This window comes from Pyxicephalus adspersus, chromosome 1, assembly GCF_032062135.1.
Source record: "Pyxicephalus adspersus chromosome 1, UCB_Pads_2.0, whole genome shotgun sequence".
Classification (NCBI taxonomy): domain Eukaryota; kingdom Metazoa; phylum Chordata; class Amphibia; order Anura; family Pyxicephalidae; genus Pyxicephalus; species Pyxicephalus adspersus.
In genome coordinates, this window is record NC_092858.1 from 107,793,891 (window position 1) to 107,800,600 (window position 6,710).

A 6,710-nucleotide genomic window follows, 5' to 3' on the forward strand; every position below is an offset into this window, starting at 1 on the left:
GGAAGGAACAGCTTAAAAACAATCACAATTGTCTTTTTAAACTGTGTGTCCTAGGAGATTGGAAAGGAGATCACATAACAAACCACCCAAAAAACAAACAACAACATTTTAGAAACAACTTTATTCAAAAGAAACATTTGCTAAAATCTCATAATAAAATATAAAAACACATCAAAACCAAAAAAAAAAACACACACATCACTAAACTTTACACTAAATGACAAAGAAATTAAAAAGAACAAACAAAAAACATGTAAACCCACACTTCCATGTAAAGCCAAAACCATGTTTATGCTTACTATATATTAAAGTTATTATGGATTATGGTTAGAGATGAGCGAATCGAAGCTGATGAAGTGGAATTAGATTCACAACGAATCCGAATTTCCTCGTGATTCATGGTAACGAATCACAATTTTTTCTAAAAAGGCGGCTACACGTGTGAGGACATGGGGCAAGGAACTCTGGATGACCCATAATGCCATGCATGCAGCCAATCAGCAGCCAGCCAGCTCTGTAATGTCACAACCCTATAAATAGCCTCAGCCATCTTGGATTAGGACATTTTACAGTGTTCTGAGTGCAGGGAGAGACGTGTGCAGGCACTAGGGAGAGTGATAGGAAAAACCTAATAGAATAGTAAAAACTCAAAAAATGATTTATAAGTGCAGGGAAAGGATAGGGAGGAATCATGTCACAGCATCTTAGTGCAGGGAGAGACATCAGAAGGTGCTAGGGACAGTGCTAGAAAAGCGATTTTACAAGTGCAGGGATAGATTATTTGGGGATCCAAATACCCATTTTACATCTCTGTCATTCCAGCAATTTTTATATCCCGAAACGCAGTTCACTGTTGCAGGTATTTCTGGTGAAAGCGTTTAGTGGCCTATTTCAGTACAAAAATAAAAATATATACGCAGTTCACTGTTGCAGTTATTTGTGGTGAAAGCGTTTAGTGGCCTATTTCAGTACAAAAATAAAAATATATACGCACTTCACTGTTGCAGTTATTTGTGGTGAAAGCGTTTAGTGACGTACAAAAATAAAAATATATTCTCAGTTCACTTCTGCAGTTATTTGTGGTGAAAGTGTTTAGTGGCCTATTTCAGTACAAAAAGAAAAATATATACGCAGTTCACTGTTCCAGTTATTTGTGGTGAAAGCGTTTAGTAGTCTATTTCAGTACAAAAAGAAAAATATACACCACAAAGTGACACAATGGCAGAATCTGGAGGTGGCGGCAGCAGCAGCATCAGGCGGAGACCACAGAGTCACACAATGACAGAGTCTGGAGGTGGCGGCGGCAGCAGCATCAGGCGGAGACCACAGAGTGGCACAATGAGAGTCTGGAGGTAGCAGCAGCATCAGGAAGGTACAGAGTGGCACAATGACACAGAGGAGTGACAGAGGCCTAAATGTTCCTGGCGCAGGCAGAGGTCACAGCAGAGTAAGGGGGCGTATCAGCAGGAGTCGCAGCGAGAGGCCTGAGCTCCCGGTGTCATCTAGCAGTTGTGTCTTGACCAGCAACCCAGCTGTTCTTGATTGGGTAACTCGGTCATCCACTTCATCCCAAGTGACATCAGACACTCCAGCCAACAGTCGGTGGGTTCGTCAGACACAACCCTTAGTTGGCATGGCCCGGGAGCAGGCCCTGTGCCCTCACCTGTCCTCAACCTGCCTCTGTCCTTTGCTGTTCCCTCAGCCACAGAAGTATTGTATGCTGTGGGCTCAGCTCCACTATACAGCTAGATAGGACGAGCTAGTAGAGGACAGTCAGCAGCTATTGCCCAGCCAAGATCTGGAGGAGACATGCGCCGCTTCCTCCGCTAGGCTAGCAGTGGGAGGTCGGAAGCCAAACGTGCCCGGGGTAGACCAACTGCTTCGCAGCAGCCTACCTGCCCGGGAAGTAGTGGTGCAGGGGTTCACAGAGGCAGCGGCGGTAGCAGTTAGTCAGTGAGGAGTGTTGGGGGTAAAATCACCTACTCTGCGGTGTAGCAGTTTTTTGTTAAGCCGCCGGAGGTATGGCCATATGTAGAATATGTGGGCAGAAGGTGAAGCGTGGCCAGGGTGCCAATGTTGGCACCAAAGCCCTGCGTCAACATATGCAGCGTCACCATAAAGTGGCCTGGGAGAACAGTGGCTCTGATGTGGTGGTCCGGCCTGCAGCAGCAACCTAGTGGCATGCAACGGGTTTCAGGCAGTCAAGGCTCCACCACCTCAGCCGAAGGGAGCTGTGTGTAATTTCCATCTTCTGCTGGTCCAGATGCCCCTGCTCCTCCTCCTTCTACTCCTCGTCAGTCATTCCTTTAGCAATCGATCACTAAAACGATTGCCAAGAGACAACAGTATGCGTGCACTCCATCCAATTTCTCAGAAACTGAATGTGCCCCTGTCCAAGTTGCTGGTGCTGCTGTCCCTCCCTTTCCAAGTGGTGGACTCTGCACCTTTCAGAGAACTGATGGCTTGTGCTGAGCCGAGGTGGAGAGTCCCAAGCCATCATTTCTTTGCGAAAAAGGCAGTACCAACCCTGCACAAATTAGTAGAACAGAAGGTAGGCCAGTCCTTGAGCCTGTCGGTGTCTACCAAAGTGCACGGCAGCGCCAACGTGTGGAGCTGTAATTACGGTCAGGGAAAATACATGTCCTATACAGCCCACTGGGTGAATGTGGTTCCTGCACAGCCACACCTGCAACTTGGCCAGGTGACACCACTTCCGCCTCCACGTTCTCACGCTGTTGGTCCTGCGACAACGTCCGCCTCTGCCTCCTCATCCTCCACCGTGTCCTCAGCCTCCACTGCAGGGCCAATTCACAGTGGCCCTCCAGCATACCACATGTGCCAGGCACGGTGGTGTCACGCTGTTCTGCACCTGGTTTGCCTGGGTGAACAGAGTCACACAGGAGAGGAACTGCTCCGTGTGATTCATCAAGAAATCAAATCCTGGCTTTCTCCGCGACAAACTCAGACAAAATCAGAACCATGGTGACCGACAATGGGAAGAACATGGTGTCGGCGCTGCGTCAAGGAAGGCTGAGTCATGTGCCCTACATGGCACACGTCTTCAATCTGGCTGTCAGGCGGTTCCTGAAGTCTTCCACATTTGCAAGACATCATAAAAATGGCCAGGAAACTTTGCATGCACTTGTACCACTCGTACATTGCAAAGCATACCCTCCTTGAGCTGCAGCGGCAGAACGGCATCCCCCAGCATGTGCTGATATGCGAAGTTTCCACCCGTTGGAAGTCCACCCTCCATATGTTGGACCCTCACCACCCGTCCAAAATGGGGGCCTTTTTTGCACCCGCTGGGAGGGAGGACAAACTGAACTACTACAGAGACATCTTATGTAGTCTGTTGGCCGCTGCCTATCTGCGCCATCGCAGGTCTGAATGAGGGGGCCCTCTGCACTCACGTTCCACTGCCATGGCTGCTGAGGAGGGGTGGCGTGGCAGGAGCAGTACCAGCTCCATCAGCAGCAACCTGAGTCTAGAGTCGCTGATGAGCAATTTTCTTCACCCGCATAGTGAAGAAACTACTCACCAGCTGCTAGACATAGAGCAGAACCTGAACCAGCAGGTGGTGGCATACTTAGATTGCACCCTGCCAGCCGTCATTAAAGATCCGCTGGACTACTGGGCAGCCATGATTTGTGGCCGCAACTGGCCGAGTTTTCCCTGGAAAAGCTGTCCTGCCCAGCCAGTAGTGTGGCATCAGAGCACGGTTTAGTGCAGCGGGGGTCATAGTTACCCCAAGAAGAACTGGCCTGTCCACCCAAAATGTGGAGAGACTGACCTTTGTCATGATGAATCACGAGTGGATCAGGCAGAATTTTCATCTGCATGTCATACCGACTCACATGCCCTGATTCATGAAAGAAATGCGCGTATGCTCGACGCACGGTCAGCAAACTCTATTAACTCTATTGATGAGCAAAGATCTCGAATACGCCAATTAAGGCGATTAATTTTCAGCTGCACGATTCAGAAGGAGATGTTAACCTCAATGGTGAGGTGATAGCATTTGATTAGCGCACACCTGCGCCCTGTTCTGTGCGCATCTCCAGTCCATTTTACAGGTCAGTTTCAATCTTTAATGCTTGATGTTTTTTTTTTGTAAGTGCTACTTTTTTATGTTACATTTTACTCAAACTCACAAACTTTTTTCTTTTGGTTGCAACACTGAAAACTAATTTCTATCAAGCTGGATATATACTAAGTGGCACTTTCAAATATGTCATCACACAATAGTATGAGTGTAAAAAAATATGTGAACAAACATTTGTGACCTGATAAAAATTTCATTCTATATATATATATATATATATATATATATATAGATATATATATACATATATATCTATAGAAGCAAACAAGAACGTGTGTGTGCTTGTGACTTTTGTGGGAAAATCTAGTTCGATAGGAAAGCTGAGGTTTCACCCGTGGAAAGTCGCAAGATTTACCCCCAGGCAGCTCCTCCGTTCAGGCATCGTAAGCGTTTAGATAGGTGCCTATGTAGTGGAGCTGAACTCGGTTAACTCTTGCCCAACAGGAAAGAAATAAATCATTTTTAAAATATGCTTTTTTCTTAGCGCATATAGATGTTTTAGACATTTGAACAGCACAAACATTTTTTTTTAGGGCTAAGGGTAATATGTGTGCCATTAGAAAGAATGCTTTTTTGGAGGAGGAGGAGGTGCCATCCACAGGGGAGGAGGAGCCAGTCAGGGAGGAGGAAAATGAGGAGGGGGTGCCATCCACGGGGGGAGGAGCCATCCCCAGAGGCGGAGCCATCTCTGGAGGAGGTGCCCGCTGTCCAACATCTGCAGCCAGAGTCCTCCGATGAAGGAGAGGAGGCGGCCGAGGTCGAGGAGATTGCCTGTAAGCTAACCTTAGAATCAGCTTTTGTAACATATGTTGCAATTCAACACATTCTCACACTACTTTCACCATTTTTTGTTACAAATACAAAGAAAGATCCAGCAGGATTTCATGTAGCTTACAGTCATTAATCATGCATCAAATGAACGTTCTTTCTATGTTGTTGGCTAGCATGAATAAAAATAGAGTTGTTTAGTTGTCCATAGTTGTACTGACAAATGTTTGCTCTAAATTTTTGGACGTAGGCAGAAAGTATCATTTAGAAGTTCTGCATTAATCTATTCACCTTAACTAACCTTACAAATCTACTTTAGTCCTGCCCACCCACTTTTACTTATGCTGTTCATTTTTTTTCTACAGCTGCTTCAGCGCCCTTGCCAGCACCTCCTCCACAGGACACAAGTTCCTCATCTGAATGTAAGTATTTCTCCATTTTAGATATTGTGAAAATTCCTTTAAAAACTATGAAAAGAAAGTAGGAGATACTTTGTTAGGCCTAGCTCCATCAAGTATCATTAGGAGTGTATGACTAGCTTCATGTCTAGGCAGCTTTTAACAGAAGACAAAGGTTAAATGTCACTTAGCCATGTTTGTCCCTTGTGAAAACCACAACCTTCATTGCCAACAAACTGCATCACTTTAGTTCAATAGCCATAATTAGCTTGGCCCCAGGAATACCCTTTCTTTCTTGTTTGGCACGGTGTACACAGCAAAACTGTCAAGACATAACTTGAATTCTTCAGCACTGTGCAATTTAAGAACTAGCTGCATATTATACTGTTACATTTGGTCAGTACTTACCTCTCTTATTTTTTTGGTCTCCTTTTACAAACACAGCCAGTTCCACATCGAGGGAGGCAGGCAGCCCTCCTGAGGAGCTTCCGAGCCCCCCACCACCGCCACCACCGCCATCCCAACCCCGGCGACATGGCAGACATCCTCCTGGGTAATATGTTTTAAAAGAAGTTTTGTTGTATTGGTATATTTTTATATTCGTTGGGGTTTGCACATTTTAAGTTAGTGGGGGGAGATTCAAAAAATAAAACTTTTGTAAAAAAAAACTAAATTTTTGTTGAATTTTGATTTTGTGAATTTAATTTGTTATTATTAAACTGCACATTTAATAGAGTTTTCCAGCCTGGCCAATCCAATTCCATCCCTACAAAAACACAAAAAAGAAATCTTAGTTTTTATACAATGGTTATTTGAACCATAAAATCTTGAACATGCTCTTATCCTACACAAACCTGTTTTGCAGGTTGGCCGGGTTTGCTCCATTTCTCCATTGGTCACTTGGTCCAAACATCATGTGACCTTAAAAGTAACAGAGTTGGGTATGTTAGATATAACTTTGTGGGTCACCATAACATTATGCAGACAGCATCCTGACATTAAAACATCAACTAATGTTAGACAAAAATGTTAGACACATTTTTTCTGAATCCTATACATTAAACATGGGTTGTTTACGGAAACCTCAGGTGTCTCCTCTTCTGATTGTGGTAAATGTCCACCTGAGGGACATTTACCACAATCACAAATGGAACACATTGGGAAAAATTCATTCCCCCAACACATCCCAAAATAAACATTAATTGACCAGTTCTTGCCTACCTCCACGGAGGATGCAGCCCGTGAACTCTTCAGAACCAGAAACCAGCTGACATGGATGTTCTACAAAGGCACATGATATATCACTTCAAAATGAATGAATGAATGAATGAATGAATGTGGAGACAAGTCTTCACATATCAAAAGTCCCCAATATTTCGCACACGCAACATTTTTTTGGACATATTAGGCTCACACATTCCCAAAGGGAGGCTGTACCA

At 44.8% G+C, this 6,710-nt stretch overlaps 1 long non-coding RNA gene across 1 annotated transcript in view; it reads left to right on the forward strand.

Annotated features, from left to right (window-relative positions):
- The window catches only part of LOC140322262 (uncharacterized), a 13,447-nt gene extending 7,450 nt beyond the window's left edge, over window positions 1-5,997 (forward strand). The window contains exons 2-3 of the long non-coding RNA XR_011919191.1: window positions 5,239-5,295; window positions 5,716-5,997. This is a non-coding gene — a long non-coding RNA (uncharacterized lncRNA). The remainder of the gene's footprint in view (window positions 1-5,238; window positions 5,296-5,715) is intronic.
- The last annotated feature ends 713 nt before the right edge of the window (window positions 5,998-6,710 follow it).